Source organism: Cydia strobilella, chromosome 19, assembly GCF_947568885.1.
Source record: "Cydia strobilella chromosome 19, ilCydStro3.1, whole genome shotgun sequence".
NCBI classification, from domain to species: domain Eukaryota; kingdom Metazoa; phylum Arthropoda; class Insecta; order Lepidoptera; family Tortricidae; genus Cydia; species Cydia strobilella.
The window spans coordinates 12,245,708-12,265,495 of record NC_086059.1 but is presented as its reverse complement, the minus strand read 5'-3'; the positions used below and the strand labels follow the sequence as shown (position 1 = coordinate 12,265,495).

The following is a 19,788-nucleotide window of genomic DNA, read 5'->3' as shown; positions in this document are numbered from 1 at the left end:
TGTCAGTTTTGTAACGGTCCATACAAAATGTATGTGAAAATGCGTTACAAAACTGTCATTTTTTTGGGGACACATTTTTCTTCTTTTTAAATCGATAGTCCTCTGAGTAGAAATAACACAAAAGTTGATGGATTTTCTAAAAAAAGTAAATGGATGGTACACTTTTAAGTGAAAATTCCCATAGATAAGCTTGAAAATCGTGAATTAAATCAGTTTTGTTACTATGGAGTAAGAATGAGAAATCAACATGTGACATCACAATGACTCCACCTTATTTTAATATTACTTTTTTATAATATCAAAAGCGAAAAAACATGTTTGGCCTTTGTTTTTCCATTTTTTAATGTAATATCGCCATCATGTGTGTCATCGCCGCCCATGGACATAACTAACATCAGAGGAGCCACTTATGCGTTGCCCACCTTTGATAACCCTAAATACCTGCTTCTTGAAGAAGCCCATGTCATAGTGAAACTGTTTTAGTTTTCTATAGGAAACTAGGCTATTTGACGTAGCCATTTATAGCTTGGTGTTTTTCTACCTAGTGCGGCGAGCGAGTGCATGTAATTGCATTGCGGCTGCAATTTGCGAAGACCTAGTGCGCGGTTGCACAACCGCTCGAGCAAGTGCAAAGCAAAGTGCAGTGGAATATTGTAATGTTTCAAGAATGCTTGTTTGAATAGGTTATGTTGTATGCAGATTATATCGGTAAAAATGTTTGATATTTTGTTACAAAAATTTCGCGTTTTGAACACATATTAAGATATTAATCACATTTAAAATCGGGTCTCACACATCACATTTAAAATATGCTGTTAACAAAACTAAAAATACCGGCCAAGTGCGAGTCGGACTCGCGCACCGAGGGTTCCGTACTTTTTAGTATTTGTTGTTATAGCGGCAACAAAAATACATCATCTGTGAAAATTTCAACTGTCTAGCTATCACGGCTGATGAGATACAGCCTGGTGACAGACAGACAGACGGACAGCGGAGTTTTAGTAATAGGGTCCCGTTTTTACCCTTTGGGTACGGAACCCTAAAAAACTCGAACAAATTGAATGTTTATCGATCGATATTTGAATAATCGAAAAGAAAGTTCCGAATTCAAAAGCACAAAAATTGTCCTGGGTCACGTGGAACGAATATTTTGAATGTTAGGATAGTGTTTTAGAGAGAAGCTTGCTGCCAACCAAAAATTTCAACCGGTTTTTTAAAACTTATCTCAGTTGTATGTGATAATAAGCAAACGAGCAGAAGGCCCGCCCGATGGAAAGCATGGATGTAATAAGAATATAAATCCAATATAACCCCAGGCGTCACTTAGACGGCAAATGTAGGGTAGAAGGAATATTGCTGGCATTATTGGCAATAAAGCGGGGTAATATCGCGAGTATATTGACACATTTGCGCGTTAATATAACTTGTTCTTGGGATTTGTCGTGAGAAGCTTGAAATTCGGATTTTTGTTCTGTTTTTACTATACAATAACACACACTAACAAGGAATTATATTCCTTCGCAATTACAAGGCACACACTGGTTTTATGATTTCCGAATAATATCAACAACTAGAACAAGGAGGTAGTAGGACTTCGTCCCAGTCCTAATAGTACAAATTGGTAATAAGTGTACCTTATCCCATTATTTCGCACTGGGAAGTATCGGATGGGGAAAAATGGGAATAGGTCCGCATTCTCCCACCAGTCTTCATAAGACGTCAAGGTATCATTGACCTTTTTCTCAAATTACAATAAATGCTTGTAGGTCTTGTCTGTAATAATATCTTATTACGATAATGGTGGGAACAGACAATGCAATATCTCAGGACTCCCGTGAGTTCTTGAAAGCTTACGGACTTATGCTATACGGACTTATGTTTTGCGGTACTCTTATCTTCCGGCCGATATGATACGTACCATTGTCGTCCCGATTGCCAAGAACCGAACAGGGGATTTGTCATCATCGGCTAACTACCGACCGATCTCCCTTGGAACGGTGGTGGGCAAGATATTTGAGCGGTTGCTGCAGCCCAGACTGCTTCAGACGTTAAGTATAGACGATGCGCAATTTGGTTTCCGTCCCGGTCTCTCGACCGATTCCGCGATCGTAAGCCTGAAACATGCTGTGGACCATTACGTGAGTAACAATACATCGGTCTACGCATGCTTTCTTGACCTAAGCCGTGCTTTTGACCTTGTGAATTATGAAATTCTGTGGGGTAAAATGCGCGGCTCGGGAGTACCTGAGGACTTGGTACGCGTTTTCGAGTACTGGTACGGAAACCAATCCAACTGTGTAAAATGGGGTGACACGACATCTAATAGCTATAGATTAGAATGCGGGGTACGCCAGGGTGGACTTACTTCTCCGGACCTCTTTAACCTTTACGTCAATGACTTGATGGGGAGGCTGAGGGGCACTGGAGTCGGTTGTCACGTGGGTGACGTCTGTATGAACAGTCTCAGCTACGCTGACGACATGGTGCTGCTCAGCCCCTCCATCAAGGGTCTTAGAAAGCTGGTTTCAGTCTGTGAAAATTATGCTAATTCTCACGGGCTGATTTACAATGTAGCTAAAACAGAACTCATGGTTTTTAAGGCTGGAAGGGGTCCGGATAACATACCAGAAGTCAAACTAAATGGAGAGAAGTTGCGTGTTGTGCAGCGGTTCAAGTATCTTGGCCATATACTGACGGACGACATGAGGGACGACAGTGACATGGAACGAGAGAGAAGAGCGCTGGCTGTTCGTGGCAACATGATAGCCCGTAGGTTTGCCAGGTGTAGCAGGGGAGTCAAATGTACATTATTTAATGCATATTGTCTTTCTTTCTACGCCTGTCAACTGTGGGTCAGGTACAGCAGGAAAACGTACAGCGCCATCCGTGTGCAGTATAATAATATATTCCGGACACTGATGGGGCTGCCGCGTTCCTGCAGTGCCTCCACCATGTTCGCGGAAGCCAGAATTCCTGACTTCTTCGCAGTGATACGCGCGCGCATTGCTTCCTTCTGGGAGGGTATGCGCCGCTCGCAAAACACCATTCTCATGTCGGTGTATCGCAACATTAGTTGCAATATGTTTAGGCACTGGCTTTCCGTGCACCAAAACGGGAACAAAAAATAGTGTAATTTATGCTATTTAAATTGTTCAACTTATTTTATTTTATTTTATTATTAAGTACTACTTCTTTTGGCGCTTTAACTTTTAAATTGTCTCTTGATATGGGTGTACGAATGTACTTTTTGCCTGAAATAAAACTTTATTTATTTTATTTATTTTTATTTTATTTTTAGTATTTCATCTCTGTTGTTATCTATATATACGGTTAGATCCAAATATATCGTAACATCTTCATTCTAGGGTTCTAAAGATGTTGCATTTTAATATAAACCTACTATGAAATTAAAACGTTAGCATTTCTCCCCTCATTAAGAATTTGATAAAAACAGCTGTTTCATGGTGAATTATTGTTCACGCTAGGTAATATTTGGCATGGTAGGCAATATCGAGAAAATTGACGTTACTCTTAAGCACAGAATAAGTAGGTAATAGTATTATTATACAGAACGGCCACGCACCGCCCCGCCCCGACTTTAATTACCTCGCCCCGCGACAGCAGATTGACGGCCGTTTGCCGGCCGCTCAGTACTATTTTTAAGCAGCAACTTACTCACACTATGACGCATGACGCGTGTACAGACGTGCCGTTCACACATAGAAACGCAAGTGATGTTTGATGTATAGCGTGTCCGCCCTGTGTCTTAAGAGTTTAAAAGCCTCTAAACCCATTTCAAAACAGTCTCACGACTTCATGAGGTAATCTCTGGTCTATAGACCCCTTGGCCTGACTTACAATGCTATTACCGCTAGCCTAGCTGGATCTACCTGTACAGCTACCACCAGTTTGGCACTGACATAAACGCTAGCGTTAACGTAACTTACTTTCTATGCATCTCGCTCGTACTGGCATATTAGTCCGAGCGAGATGTATAGAAAGTAAATTACGTAGACGTATGTCAGTGTTGACACTATCAGTGACTCATGGGTACGGGTTTGTAGAAGATAAACCAGATAAAGCCATATGATATGATAAACAAACATTAAACGATCTGTGCATTCCAATAGTATAGGCAGCTGCCTAATCGGCGGCGAGAAAGCGACTACGCGGAGAGCCCAAAAATAAATGATTCAAAGACAAAGCTTGCTCATCGCCGCTTGTCTGACATGAACATTGATTTTTTATCACAAGGATTGCCTCAGTCCATTGTTGTTAATTGATATTATTTTAATCGATTTCTGTCACAAAAGGGCATTTAATACCCCATTGTTAAAAAGGAAGAGTTAAGAGCGTGAGAATAGTACCTACTGAACATGATAAATAAACCAGTCAAGTGCGAGTCGGACTCGCGCACGAAGGGTTCCGTACCATTACGCAAAAAAATGTTGTATGGGAGCCCCACTTAAATATTTATTTTATAGCGGCAACAGAAATACATCATCTGTGAAAATTTCAATTGTCTAGCTATCACGGTTCATGAGATACAGCCTGGTGACAGACGGACATACAGACAGACAGCGGCGTCTTAGTAATAGGGTCCCGTTTTTACCCTTTGGGTACGGAACCCTAAAAACTGTTCTCCTTCACCGAGAACTAGCGAATAACGTGCACAAAAATATAGAAAACACTCCCTTCGCAAAATCAAGTCATCAACTTCAGAAAACAACCGATATATTGCAACCCGGAAGAAAAGTGCTAAGCCTGCAAGGTCGACCGGCTGCTAATGTTACTGGACTAGGTATATGACAGTGATAAGGAAGTCTGATAGGCTAGACAAAGTGGAAAATGCAATTATGATATGGGCCTTGTTTGATAATTTCCACTTTCTTTGAGTGCAGTAATAGTGAGGATCTAAGCTGTTGATAAAACGTTTACCTACAGTTACAGCCACAGGAAAAGACCTCCGATCTCCGACGGCGCACAGACCTCTTCTTCTTAATAAACTGTCTTAACTGTCGTTGCAACAATCATCTGTCAAGATTGTAACTGGCCGTATGCCTATTGCCTAGTTTTAATCTAATTTTTAATTACAAAACATAGAAAAATAGGAAGAAATACCTTCTACTAACATTCAAGATGCTGTGGCCAGTGCATGATGAAATAAATGTAGGATTGTAGAATTTTTTTTTCTCAGCAATAACTACATCTAGAACCTTTGGACTTTCATTAAGAGAATGCAAACCTTTTCAAGGTCTGGCAAAAAGACCACAGCACGCGCCATTTTGCGTCAGCCTTAAGTTTAAATACTTATCTTACAGAATACTTCATGAGCATTTAGCAGAATCAACTCTTGTTAGCGTGACAACCTTATAACAGTAAAATAAGTACACGGCAAAAAAAAATTACAATGTGTAAAAGGACTCTGGCTACTATATGGACTAAAAAATAAATTTATGCCAAAAATGCCTTACGTGATTTCGGAAAAAGAGTTGATACTCTTCAAACTGATAGATCAATCATTGCTAAGAACCACCACGTAAAACGCACAGACAGACAACAGACAGACATTGGCGTCAAACATATAACACCACTCTTTTTGTAACGGGGGTTAAAAATGTAAAAATTCACCGCCTCCGTAGTCTGGCTAATGAAAGTGGAACCTGAAAAACGCGGCATTTTCAAAAGATCTGTAGCAGGCGGCTCTTTGATTACAAATTACAAGGATTGCATAACTTTTATACTTCTTATAATTTTTATATTCTAGAAATCATAAAAAGTATAAAAAATATCCAATCCCTCTAATCAAAGAACCGCCTGCTACAGATGTTTTGAAAATGCCGCGTTTTTTCAGGTTCAACTTTCATTAGCCAGACTATTATAGCTTGTATTATCGCTCGCAGACATCTGCTTGATAAAATACGCACTAAACCTTGAGAACACTTAAGGACAGCCATCACTTTTATTACTGAAAGACTCCCTGCCTCCCTTAGAGGGGAGTCCAATCGTCAATAATAGGTGTGGTTTTAGCTTTATGGACCCTTTATGGGTTTTATAGGTTTACTCGGCACTCGGCAGTTGTCTCTCTTTCTTGTCCTAACTAACTTACCGTCTAAACCAACGATTGTTTTTATCAGAGATAAAAAAACAATAGGTAAAACGTTAGGTACACATTGCTAATACAAACGGCCATAATTATTGTACAATTAATTCATGGATCGTATTAGACATTAAACGTGTAAAATCTGATAGCGTTAGTTATATTTAAACGCGCTACAAGCCACAATAATAGTCTGTCTTAAGGCGGTTCCCTGAGCCAGAAGGCGAAAAATCTCCTTATATGATCATGTTTTTCTAAGAGGCGTTGATATTCATAAACGTGGAAAAAATATATGTAGTTCTTGACTATATTATCTTTAACAACATAGCTTCCGATACACGAGTTATGACACTTCGCTCGATACAATTAATTCCCAAAGTAACCTCAAACTCGGACTTTTAATCCTACTTTACTCGGTTATTTATTATGTGATACTTTAAACAAAAAAAGAAGAAAAAACAATCTTAACATAAATAGTAATTTCATAGCTTTAGAATTTCGATGTTGTAAGGTAACGTTTTTAAAATTAATAAAAAACGACAAAATTCGAACAAAATTGACACTTGGCGCGTATGTTCCTTCCCGTTCTTTCTTGCGAAATGTGACAAAGACAGCGGCAAACCGATGGAACGGCCTTAATCTGACATTTTGACTTATGTATTTGTAAGAAAGGGATAAAACAAAAATAAACCGGGGCTTCTAGAGTTTAATAAATAAGGAAGTTAGACTACATCTGTACTACAATCGTAAGTCTAACCACAACTCAAGTTGCGAAACTTGCGAATCATAGACAATAACAAAACAATAAAACATTACCTACACATTGTTGATGTTGACTCAAGCGGCCTAACATATTTGCAATCAATGAGTATTCCATACAATATTCCTATCTTTATTGGTGTTGGCAGAACACGGAAACTCAAGAGGCGCTATTTAAATCTGCGTATGTTTGTTTGACCACATAATTCACTAAACTGACTCGTATCGTCGTATCGACGGAGTTCCTTACTAATTATACGTGACCAGAGGCCAGACTTACGCTGGTTCACCAGGCCTATGTGAATCCAGTTATAAGCACCCGTCATTGGCAGTCAAGGAGACGACATTGACTCGTCGTATATTAATAGTTTTTTTTTACAGCGACGCGTAACCCAGTTAGTGTGACATAAACTTTTTGCGTCGGAAATTCGGAAGCGTGGGGGATGTGTTAAATTATGTCTAATTTCACTGCCCTTGACACATAAACTGGTATTTGCTGCGTAAATTAGTTATTAATAAATTAGAAACCCCGTACATCCTATGCACGCATGCACCAAGGCAATTGAGAAAAGTTATAGTGTACCTAGTTTTCGATGGCGATTGAAGTTATAACTGATATAAAAATAAATAGTAAGAGAAAATACAAAAAAGAAGGTAGCGAAAGACAACACGAAGGCGAGGGGTACTAGATCCGAAGTACACAGAAACACAATCAAAACAAAGGATTTAAATCGGAAATGACACAGAAATGCCCAGAATAGTGTAACACCAAAACACTAAGAAGGCCGACCCCAAGATTGAATTCCAAAAAATGGAAATTAAATTTATTGATTGAAAGATTCATTGAAGTTCAAAAGTAATACGTAGTACGATTAATAAGACATGTTAAAATCAGACCGCTCTTAGTATTTCCAGCTGAAACGTACGCACGCAATGCACGAAACTAAAAAAAACAATATGACGCAACAGACAGACATGAAATAGGCATTAGATATCGATGCCATATTTTAAAATACCTCATAGGAAAGTGTTGTAAACAGGTATATATGAGCTTTTCTCGCTGAGAACGCGAAACCTTGATTCAGTGCGTTTATTTCTGGACTCAGACAAGCGCCAATCCAATGTTAACTGCCGATATTATAGGCAGAGCTTTGAAAGAAGGACAGAAGAAACTATAGCAGTCAATCTGGCTGTAGGGCGAGGTTTTCATAACATAATGCAAGTTCTTGCTAGTCTAAACCTCGCTTTAGGAGAAATGTAAGAGGTTATGGTGCAGTCACACCGCAGTTAACTCTTGTGTATCAACACTGTGCAACACGGTAACATTAGGTAACTTACCTAGTTACTTACTGTTGCACAGTGTTGCTACACAAAAGTTAACTGCAGTGTGGATGCACATATAGAGGGTTGATGACATCTACAAGCATTTACGGACTATAACACTACGCTTAACATCATCAGAACATCCTTTTATAAAGCTACAAAAATGGCGTTTGACAGGAGCTTGTCCAATGGCAAAGACGTTTTGATTAGTGTTGCTATAGTAAAATTGTTTATTAGTGTTGTTATAGTAAAATTGTTTTTAAATTGTAACTTTTAGCTTTAATCTTTATAAAAGGAGAGCAGGCTAGCCACCACCGACGTAGTATAAAATACGTGCATTGCATTGCGTTGCATCAGCTTTTGACCTATTTTCGAGTAGACAAAGCATCCATGAATAAATTGCTGTTCACTTCAGGAAACATTTCAAATTCAACTGGAATGGATTTTCGATGTTTTTGTCACGAAATAATAGGATAGAAAGTAACACAGACAAAACAAGTACAAAAACAAATGACAAATAAAGTAAATAGTTATTTTTTTTTTAAACTGACAACGCAACAATAAGCTCAAGTCAACGTATTGCTAATTGATGAGAGTAAATGATTTCAATTGCATGAGTAGAAATCCAGCCACTTGCCACCAATTGCTCCAAGTACGTGCGTACGTGTAACAAAATGAACAATCCTAAATGTGTTTTTTTCTCACTTCAAAACCCCTTATAGCGTTTACGATATCATAATGATCGTAAATGTATGGACATAAACAAGCAAAACAAAGCTTCAGTAGACGGACATCGGAAAGGAAAATACGGGAGTGAAGAAAATAGTAACGATCGCAGATATCTATTTTCGGATTCCAATCATATCGGATGCCAAGGTAAACACGAACTCGGAACTTTTCAACAAGAATCGATGCTTTACGCCAAGATGTAAATGTTGACAAAGATTAGAGAAGGTAAATAAATAAATATTATAGGACATTCTTACACAGATTGACTAAGTCCCACGGCAACAAGGCACGGCAATAAGGCAATAAAATACTTATTTGATGAGTGAAAAGCACCATTTCAGTCTCGGACTATTGGCGCTCTCACTGCGTTCGAGCGCCAAACTACCTCGACTGGGATGCGTGCCTTTCATCCCTTGGTTAACAATCTACTATACAATAATATAATGCTGGTTCTCATAGTTTGCTAAATTATTAAATTTATTTTCTTATTTTATACCTTATAGTTTTTCCAAGCTGAGATTCCAGATTGAGGCAAGACGAAACTATCAAATATTTTGCTCTTGTGTTTCTACTGATTATTGAACCCTTTCTAAGTAGAAATAAGTAACATAATATCAAACACATGTATAAATTGTTTATTACGTAAACTGAATGAATAATAGCCCACAAAATTGAGTTACACATTCCTGAAACACATTTAATTGCACATTTCCGGACATACAAATGACATTGAAACCCATGATAACGGGAAACATCACTACCACATGGTTAACTGAACGTTAACCTTGTTACATGGAAAATAAGGTCTACGTATGGTTTGTTGTAAAACTTGTAAATTATGTGCTGACGTAAATAGTGTGTCGTTGTTAGACCTAACTGACCCGGTGGCTTGGCTTGGCTCGGATAAGGATAAATGTTACTTTGTTTTAATGATAACGAATTAGGTATTCGACGGGAAATATGCAGTTTATAATGAATAAACAATGCATGAATGAAAAAGGGGGTTCTGAGTCCTAGCCAAGATAACAATCATACATCGACAAACGTCAAACGGAAAACAAGTATAGGGATGACAGATGCTATGAAATGAAAAGTCACATTGTTTTAAATTTCGATTAGTATTTTTTATCAACGATTGCCATCTAGGCCTCCTGAACTAGGGCTTGATAGAGAAAGATAGTCTTATTGCGATTCCTTTAAGAGGAAAGAGAAAATAGTGCCATATATGCTTTGTCCTTATCACCGACCGGGTTTTTTTTCATGGTCGGGTTATGGCAGCATAGGTAGGAGGCGATGGCGAAATACCGAAGTTTATAAGAGTGAAAGAGAAAAAGGATTATGCTGCCATACAATAATCTGTCAATACATGAATATGTCTTTCTCTTACCCCTGGTCGCTCGGTTTCATGTCTATAACTAATATACTATGTCTATGAGGGCTTGGCTCGGAACGTTGCTTTATTCTAGTGATAAGTAGGCGACTTGTATGTGCCTACTCGTAAGTATCACGTTTAACTAAAATAAAATAAAAAAATAAAATAAAAATAAAACTCAATCCATTAAAAGTAAACCAATGGTAGTATGAATGAAAAAGTTCTTCTTTTACTTAGGTATACATATGGGAGGAAAATCAGTCAGTTATCTCTGCTGCTTACTGTACATACGCTTCCTATAATTCCTTCCATACAAGCGTCAATCAATAAGTGAAGTAAAAGTAGCCTATAAACATTGCTTTTGATGCAAACCTCAACAAAATAAAAGGGTATGGATATTATAGTTGGTCAAGCAAATCTTGTCAGTAAATAAGAACAAAAAAAACTACACTCATCCCCTTCTTCTGGGCGCCAGCACCAGTGCAAGACAAAGACAGTATGACTCTCTCCGTCTACGCCCGAAATGAGACAGTCCCTTGACAAACTATATGTGTATTTTTTTAAATAAGGGGTGAAGTAAATGGAAGTTTCTGCAAAGTTGCAGTAATCGATGATTGATTACCGTAAAACACCCTATATTCGCCTACTTTTTGACATATTTTTGAAGTTTCCTCTTAAGGTACATGTTTATTGTGTCAACACTAGTGTCTAAATGGTGTATATTATGATAACATCTAAATTTAAATTAAAAATAACCCAATTTTATGTATATTTATACCTAAAAAAGGAGCTCAAAGACAATAGGCGAAGTTTCATCTTTTTGCCTAATTTTGCCTACCCTATCAAACATGACTGAACATAGGCACACGCCATTAAAATTAAGTTCTACCCTCTGTATGATTCACGTAATTTATATTGAATTGTACGCCGGTGTTATTAAGGTCCTATTACGTACATTTTTTCATCATAGGCGAAAATAGGAAGACATCCAGCGTGTTTTCATACATATCACGACGATAATTCAGGGTTGTCAAAAATCATGTTTTTAACCAACTGTTGCAATTAAAGAGGATTTCTGGTTTTCATGTCATAAAACATAAAGCAAGCTGCATAATTGCATGCACCTACATGCAAATCAAAGTGTCCACGCAATTTTGCAGCTGATTGAAAACAAAGATTTGTAGGTAGTGACCCAATAAGTAAGTAAATATTTTATATCATGAACCAAGTTATCTTAGAAGAAAATAACTTCTTATAATCCATTTCCAAACACATGGTCTATTAAAAATCATGTCAACAAAAACACCACATGACAGTAACTGAGCACTAAACACGTGAATCGGCCATTCTGAAATAACTGAGTCTCAGTTATTTCAGAATGGCCGGGTCACGTGTTTCTTGTGTTTCATTTTTTATGTTTTGAATGGGATAGACTAAACTTGAGAAAATGGTCCGGAGTGAGGGCCGATAAGTCGTTAGGATCGGTTTTTTTTTTGATGACCCAGGGGAAACCTTTATGGATCCCACTGGCCCGGGAGAAACCTAGTGGGTATGTCCGACTCCCACGGACTAAACCCCCTGGGGTGTTCCGCCGCGCGCTTTGTAGACGGGGTTTCGGGAACTCGATTGTAGACCTCCAATCGGCGTTGCTCTTGCGAACCCATCCTTTGCAGCTGCTCTAGCAGCTTACTTCGTTGAAGGCTCCTCGGAACACTTCGAGGGCCTTCCAGCTCAAAACCTGTTCATGCGAGTGATGAAACTCCCGACCCATCACCCGCTGGGTCCCGTTAAGGCGGCATCATCCTTGCTGCGAAGGCTCTTCGCCGCCTACCTGGTCCCCTTCGGCGCTGAGGGAGCGAGTTCGCATTGTCCTCGCGCGATCGCTCTGCGGCTTCCTTTTGTGTTAGAACGGACAAGAAGAGCCTCGACCTGGGTCAAGGTTGTTAGAAATTCTTCGTACGTCAACCTCTGGTACCGATGACTCGAACCAAATGTGTTTTGACAGCTTTGATACCGGCCTCAGCGAGACCTGAGAAGTGAGGGCTGCCTGGCAGATTAAACTCGAACTTAGTCTCGCTATGCGTAGCAACATCTCCTACGAGACGTTTCAGGATGTTGCTCGCGCCGACAAAATACTTCCCCTGGTCGGACATCAACCGATTACCCCGACCACGACGGGCGACGAGTGTACAGATAGAGCCTTTGTCAAGGTGCACACGAAGACGCAAATGTAAGCCTTGTAGGTCTTGTTGCCTCGCCCATGACCCAGAGATATGTCAAAAGGTGCTCCGAAGTCGACAGCAGCGCTCAGGAACGCTTTGAGCTGGGCTACCCGATAAGACGCCAAGTCGCCCATGACCCATGAATGGCGCAGGAGCACCGAGTGGTCGAACACGGAAGCATTTCATGCATTTCGACGTGACTGCGTGGATAGCTCGCTTCAGGGACAGCATCCAGAAATGCTGCGACAACAGATTATGAAGCGTTTGAAGGCCTGGGTGCATGAAACGCTTATAGTACTCGTCGATCAAGAGGCTGGTTAGACGATTGCCGCGAGGTAACAAAAGGGGATGTTTAACATCGAATTCGAGAGAGGCTCGCGACAGGCGTCCGCCCACCCTCAAAAGATCCGCGTCATCGAGGAATGGAGACATTTTCTTGAATTCCTTCGGAAGAGAGTTTGAAAGATTGTTCTTCACTTTCTCCGAAGCAAAGTGGTGTTGTTGCACAAACCGCACGAGGAACATAAGTGCTTTATTTCCAGGGGCGTTAAAGGGCCGTCAAACAGGTTGTTGGGCGACTTTTTTTGTTACTCACGTTGTGCACGAAACGAAGACAATATGCGAGGACACGCTGGAATGTCCTCAGTGCCGAGAACTTATTCATTAAGTTGTCTGTCCACGTCTCCTGCACTGAGACAGTGAGGACAGTCACCTTGCTCTCTTCGTGTAGGACATCTACGTCGACTGACAACGTTGACTTAGGCCAGTCAGACTTGTCCATCACGAGCCAAGATTGACCCTTCCACCAGTTACTATGGCGGATCAGGTCATCCGGCAAGAGTCCCCGCGACCCACAGTTGTCTGGGTTGTCGCCAGTTCTCAAGTGTCGCCAACAATCAGGAGGAATAATCTCCTGGATGTGACTTCGGTTATTGATTCTGCGCTCGTATTTAATTCATCAATATGCTCTTCGTCATTTACTGAATCCAATAGATTACTCTTATAGTGATCCCACGATTCGGGTTCAGTTTCTGATTCTTCTATGAATATTCTAAATCCTTAATTAAAAATAGAGTCCTGGGCTGGGCGTAAGGGATTCAAGAGTTAACGTCCACCAACCCTAAATCCGCACTAGTAACCGATCAATCCCAAACCCCCCCTACCCCCACAACCTCACACCATAAACACCGACTACCCGCCACTAATATTTTTGTAATTTAATTACATATTAATTACTATTTTGCATAACGTGTGTATAACACTACCCAATACCCAATGTATCGGGCAGGGAGAGTGGTGAGGAACAATAACTTAAGTGCATAACATGTTTTGAAATACAAAAAAAAGCAACGAGTACTACCTACTTTTTTCCATTAAAGTGACAACCCTAAGGGTAGGCGAAGTTTGGAAGGAAGATGGCGTTTTGACCTCCCAGGCGACATATTACAAGATAACTTTTTAATTACGAGTGATACGTGAAAACTAATTATTTCATGCGAAAGATCATTAAATTTCGAATATAGATTGAAGTATTTTGTTGACTCAACTGTTAAATATGTGCCGCTGGGGACAGAAGTATTCATGAGCAAAAAAATCTTTGTCACACCTAACACTCTTTAAGACACTCTAAAAGTGAACAAGCTGAAGGTAGACACAAAAAAGTAACAGCAGTGTTGCCTCAAATAAATTACCCAATAGATATGGTAGTTTAATATGTCAAGTTTGATACTAATTTTAGTAGATAATGGAATATTTTTATTTTAGGCGAAGTTTGGCTTGACAGGTGAGATTAGGGTGTTTTACGTATAGATAAGTTGTATTTAAGAGATTTAGTGTTCGAATTAGATAGTCTGGGTACAAATAGTGACAGGAAGAAAAAAAAACAAAAATACGCATTTCCTCAATATTTAAACTTTGGATAAACTCCAACGTGGAAGCCAAAATAAATCATTATTTGAAATAGAAATGTCTTACTTGTACCCAAGGTGATGGCCAACATCATCCCATACAGTTCTATTTTTGTAACTTTTGTACTAGAAAAAAAAAAGAAAAAAGTGAGTGACGAGTAACATGGCGTTTGTTTTGTGGCGCTTTGTTTTTTTAATAATGTGTGCGAAAATATCTGTACTACCGTTGACAAAATTTACCAAAATAAACAGACTTTGGACTCATGTAGGAGAGGTTTACACAAATTTCGAGCTTTTTTTTACCCCTCCCCTCCTCCTTGTCACACTTGGTCACATTTCGCAACCCCCCCCCCCCCCTCTGGTGTGACGTCACATTTTTTCAATGAAATCTTTTGTTTTCGGCAAATCGAATTAAGTATTGTTAATATTTTATCAAAATATTTTTGACAAAAGAAACATTAGTAGTTTTATAACCCAAAACAGATTAGGAAAGAAAATTAAACGATTAAAAACGATTATCGTTCCAGAAACTTGTTATTTAACTGTACAGCGAATAAAATAATTTTTACAATGTTCGTGACTCCCCCTCCCCCCTGTCACAACATGTCACATTTTCTTGACCCCCCCCCCCCCCCTAAACGTGTGATGTAAATAATGGATGACCCCTATACATAGAATACCTAGTATCTAATTAAAAATGTGAAATTGATTATAACAAAAAAATGCTACTTTTCAGAGCTACCACCGAAACATGTCGACAGATAACTAATCCTTGAAGAAATGATAAATTTATCTTAAACTTATACAAAAATGTTATGTAGCTAATGTAACTATCCAGTCCACGAAAGCCGACTTTAGCCGACTGCAACAAAACTGCTACTGCTGCTGCTAACAAGTAATAAAATGACCATAAATTTTAGGCATACGATCAACTAATAGTTACATAGTGTAGAACCCGAGCAATGTCAAAACATTTTTCATAAATTGTAAATTAGGCAGTCTGGACTGGACTGGACTCAGTGCTCTTTATACAAATATGCAGTCAAACATTATTGATTCAAAATATAAACACAATTTTTACCGTATTATGTATAACCAGACTCAAACTGAGGAAGCGTGAGTTAATATTTAACACTGAAGTTTAGTTGCATGTTTATCATTTTTTTTTAAATTAATCGATCACGAAAACTGGTACTTTTATCACTCTGATCGACTGAATTATTATACTTTGTAGTTAGCAATGTATCGCATATTGCATGAAAGTTTTTTAACAGTCTTAATTTGGCGAATTGTATTATATACATACCTACCCAATTTGACATGTTTTATGAATAAAAGCTTGAATCTTGAATCATGAATGGAGCTTTCTAAATCTCAAAAATTTTCTCGAGATCTCGCGAAATGGAGATTGCATTCCCTAAACTCGACGCCATCGCCACCATTAGATTCCAATAATCTTTCCTCACTCGGACAACTCGGATCCTTTTTCTTTCGTAATAATGGAAAATATGTAAAGAAGTAAACTCAAATTTCTCTTTTGCATACTCTAGCATTTAAAATAAATATAGATGTATCCTTTTAGCTTTGTTTAGTTTCTTAAAACATACGGAAAAGAGAAAAAGTGAGGTTAGATTATTGGAATCTAATGGTGGCGTCGAGTATAGTTATCACTCTTTGACTAGCGCGTTAATATATCACGGATTAGTAAGGCAATTACTATTCTTATAATTTGCAGCTTTTAGCGTATGTAAACATATTAACCCTTTGAATGGCTTTGAAGTTAACAGATTCTTTAACAACAACGTTCCCTTAGTCATTCACAATTCACAACACCGTAAAACCAACAAGACATGAGCATAGTAACCGTAAGAGCGTTTTTACATTTTCCGATCCGCTCTGAATGACCGCATGAAATAATAAGGCTAAAATTTTGCCTTATTATTTCCTTAAATTGGGATCCATATTTAATATGGATGGAGTAGTATTTTGTATGGAAACAGCCGCTATATGACGGCACAAGGACAGCACCGCTATCCAAGGAAACCAGAGTTTTACGACAACCTTACTGCTCTTAACAAAAGGCTTATAATAGCTTGATTATGATTAAACAGGTGCTTCACGGTATTTTATAACAATACGGAACAAATGAAGCGTGCTAAATGAGTAACTAACTTTACAAACTTACATTTGCCGTCAAAAACCGTAGAATGAGTGAGAAATGTGTTCAGTCCGAGAATTTACCAATTGCAAATGATAGAACTGGACTTACGAATATACCAGCTGATGTGGTTATTTGCGCAGTAGTAGTTTTATTTCGTATTTTAGCTGCGACCTTGAATCACCGATACCGATATGGTAAAGTTTTTTTTGTATTCAGCTAATTTCAGTCCAGTCCAGGTGAATGAATGAAAAATGTTCTTGCATTCAATGGACATAGGACAATGAACAAGTAGTAGGTATATTTTTCATATCGTTTTTGTAACAAACTGTTTTTTTTATTACTGTTATGTTTTTATTTCTGTTAGGCCACTGATCTCATAAGAAGGGATGACACTACACTAAATAGCCTGTTCAAGTCACTTGCTTTGAAAGGACCTAAATAAGATGGATTATTTAAACACTGCTTTTCCGAGTATATAAACTCTATTTTTATGCCAGATACTTATATTAGGTACTGTTCGATTGCATAATTTAGTAAGTACATTTTTTACTAAAATGATTGTTAGGTTGGGTAGTTCATAAAATATATGGAATATATAACCTTCAACAATTAATATTTCGCCATCCAGAAAGATAAACCCCTATCTAAAAAAACCTTCACAATGGACAAAATTTTCGATTAAAACCCATAGCACTCAAATCGGTTCGTCCGTTGAAGTGATACAATAACAACCCTCTTCTTCTGTCGGGGTTAAAAAACCGGGGTTTAAAATGTTTAAATTGTGGGCCTAAAACATGAATCCATCTTCCTCCGTGTGTGTGTAATGTGTGTTTGCCATGTTATGTTTATGCAGAACCTGTATAAATATATCAAAGCAAACCTGTAGAACCTGAGTAAATATGAAAGTTCGCCACTTACAATTCTAAATTAAGCCTCATGCGTGTCTGGTGTCTAAACAAAACTTTGTACCCTGTTTGTGCGTCATTGTGTACACAATTTACTAGGGATCTGTGTTCAATCTACGCCGTATTACGTGTATGCGATATTATTTACTTTCCTATTTCAAAGATTGAATGAAAATGGAAAAATCGACGCTGAAAAGTTAAACTCTCTCTAACGCATAAATGCGTCCCTTGGACTGGCCTACGGTGGGCCATCGTGTAGAGGAGCCATTACAGAATAGTTTGACGTAAATCGTTGAAAGCTTTCAGTGACTGGTGACGTCAAGCCGCGCCTCCTCTATAACTATACATACGTTCCAGAGTTACGTAATACGTTCCTCCGACCTCGAGTCACCTTGGACTTCGGATGTATGTTTTTCTGGTGTCTGGTTCTGATTGCCAAGGAAGGCCTGGAGTTTTGCTAGGCAGCGAAATTATATCTTACACAACGAAGCACGTATAAGAAATAAACTTAAAAAATAAGTGCATTTCCGTTGCCAGGGAGGTTTTGGGATTTCGTTGAGCAACTTTTACTACGGTAGTACTATTAGTTATTCTGTGCTTTTACTATGGGACCAACCACGAAATCGCGAAAGAAAAATTTACCCTCCCATAGAAAATGGACCAGCCAAAATGTATGAAACAGCCATAGTTTTTTAGCGATTTGGTCCCATACTAAAAGTTGCTCAGTATAATCGCAAAACCTCCCTGGCAACGGGATTGCACTTATTTTTTAGCCACCGTCACCCACCGTGTTTATAGGTGTGACTACTTTTTATTTTATTTCCAAATATGTGGTATTTTCTTTAAAAAGGGATCTTATTGTCAATGGCGCTTACGCCATTATTAACGATACTCCGATATAAGTGTAAGCGCCATCGACAATAAGGTCCCTTTTCATAGAAAATGCCCTATATGCAAGTATAGCCAATTTGAAGTGGGAATGGGCTGGTCATATAGCACGGAAGACCGATTCGTGGAGCAAACGACTACTCGAGTGGCGACCATGGGGGGAAGAGCGTCCTCAAAGTAGACCCCAGATGCGTTGGGACGACGACATTAAGAAGACTGTGGGGAAACCACGGGGAAACAGTGGCTCCAAGTCGTACAGAACCGCGACGAATGGCGCAAAATGAAGGAGGCCTACACCCAAAGGGTAGAAAAAGGCTGAAGAGAGAGAGAGAGAGAGAGAGAGACAGAGAGAGAGAGAGAGAGAGAGAGAGAGAGATATGCAAGTTAACAGTTCTAAACCAAAGCACTTACATACTACCATAAATCATATAAAAAACTTTCGTGCATTCCTATGATGATCACAATGATGTTTCATGCACACGATAGGTGTTTCATTCAAAAGGTTAATTATAATTATATACCCATTTCACTACAACAACAACTCTTCTTCCATGTTGTTGTACGTCACATCCACTCTATTGTATGTTAAGTAACCAGCCCTGATTATACTGTCTTAACAATAAAATGACACAATGTTTAAACGTTGTTAGGAACTTAAGAGGCCGGTGTCGATTTTAGTCGCAAAAATGTAAAATTGATAGATTTAGTCCGTGTAATTTTACACCTTTTGTTACCTAATTGAAATAACAAGTACTGGTTTCTATTAGCACGTCTTCTTATCTTACCTTTTATCAGATCAGTTTTTTGAAAACAGACTCACTAAATTAGTAATGTTTGCTTTTCTGATGGACGTTTAGGTAAACGCGCGTAAAGCACTGATTTTGTCGCTCTTATTTGTAAATTTCGTAAAGTTTGGACTGCTAAACATGGTAATTTTGTATTACACATATCCTGTACTTGACGTTTATCAGACTACATTTTTATTATTATGACTTTGAAGTAGTGTAAATGAAAGTTAGACGAAATCAATTTTCTCCAGAAATTACTTCAAAACAAGGGACAATTTCTCTGAAAATCGACTTAACTTCAACGTAATTTTGATACTTAAACAATCTACAACATTTGCTGAAACTATTCTTATACATCAATTTGTATAATTTACCACCATGATTTTTTGATGAATTTTTAAAAACTGCCCCTTCTTTTCATGCATTACCGGTGACGCACGCTCGCGACCTCATTATTAAAAGGCAAGATGAGAAGACGTGCTAATAGAAATCAATACTTGTTATTCAGTTATTACGTAATAAAACGTGTATAATTTCAACGACTAAATCTATCAATTTTACATTTTTGCTCCAAAATCGACTACGGGCTCTTAAGTCCTTTTATGGATCATGAATGGGATTTATCCTTGTGTGG

The 19,788-nt window shown here is 38.6% G+C and overlaps 3 protein-coding genes across 5 annotated transcripts in view; 2 read left to right on the top strand and 1 right to left on the bottom strand.

Annotated features, from left to right (window-relative positions):
• The window catches only part of LOC134749941 (retinol dehydrogenase 12-like), a 463,382-nt gene that overhangs the window by 101,707 nt on the left and 341,887 nt on the right, over positions 1–19,788 (top strand). The window lies entirely within an intron of this gene.
• Positions 1–19,788, top strand: part of LOC134749913 (protein I'm not dead yet) — a 57,824-nt gene that overhangs the window by 13,853 nt on the left and 24,183 nt on the right. The window contains exon 1 of one of the 3 annotated variants that reach the window (XM_063684926.1): positions 14,619–14,629. The exons of the other annotated variants lie outside the window; for them this stretch is intronic. The gene's annotated coding sequence lies outside the window, so the exon portion shown is untranslated. Of the gene's footprint in view, positions 1–14,618; positions 14,630–19,788 lie in introns of those variants that run through there. 3 annotated transcript variants of the gene reach the window in all.
• The window catches only part of LOC134749967 (GPI transamidase component PIG-S), a 65,634-nt gene that overhangs the window by 43,552 nt on the left and 2,294 nt on the right, over positions 1–19,788 (bottom strand). The gene's annotated exons all lie outside the window — the stretch shown is intronic.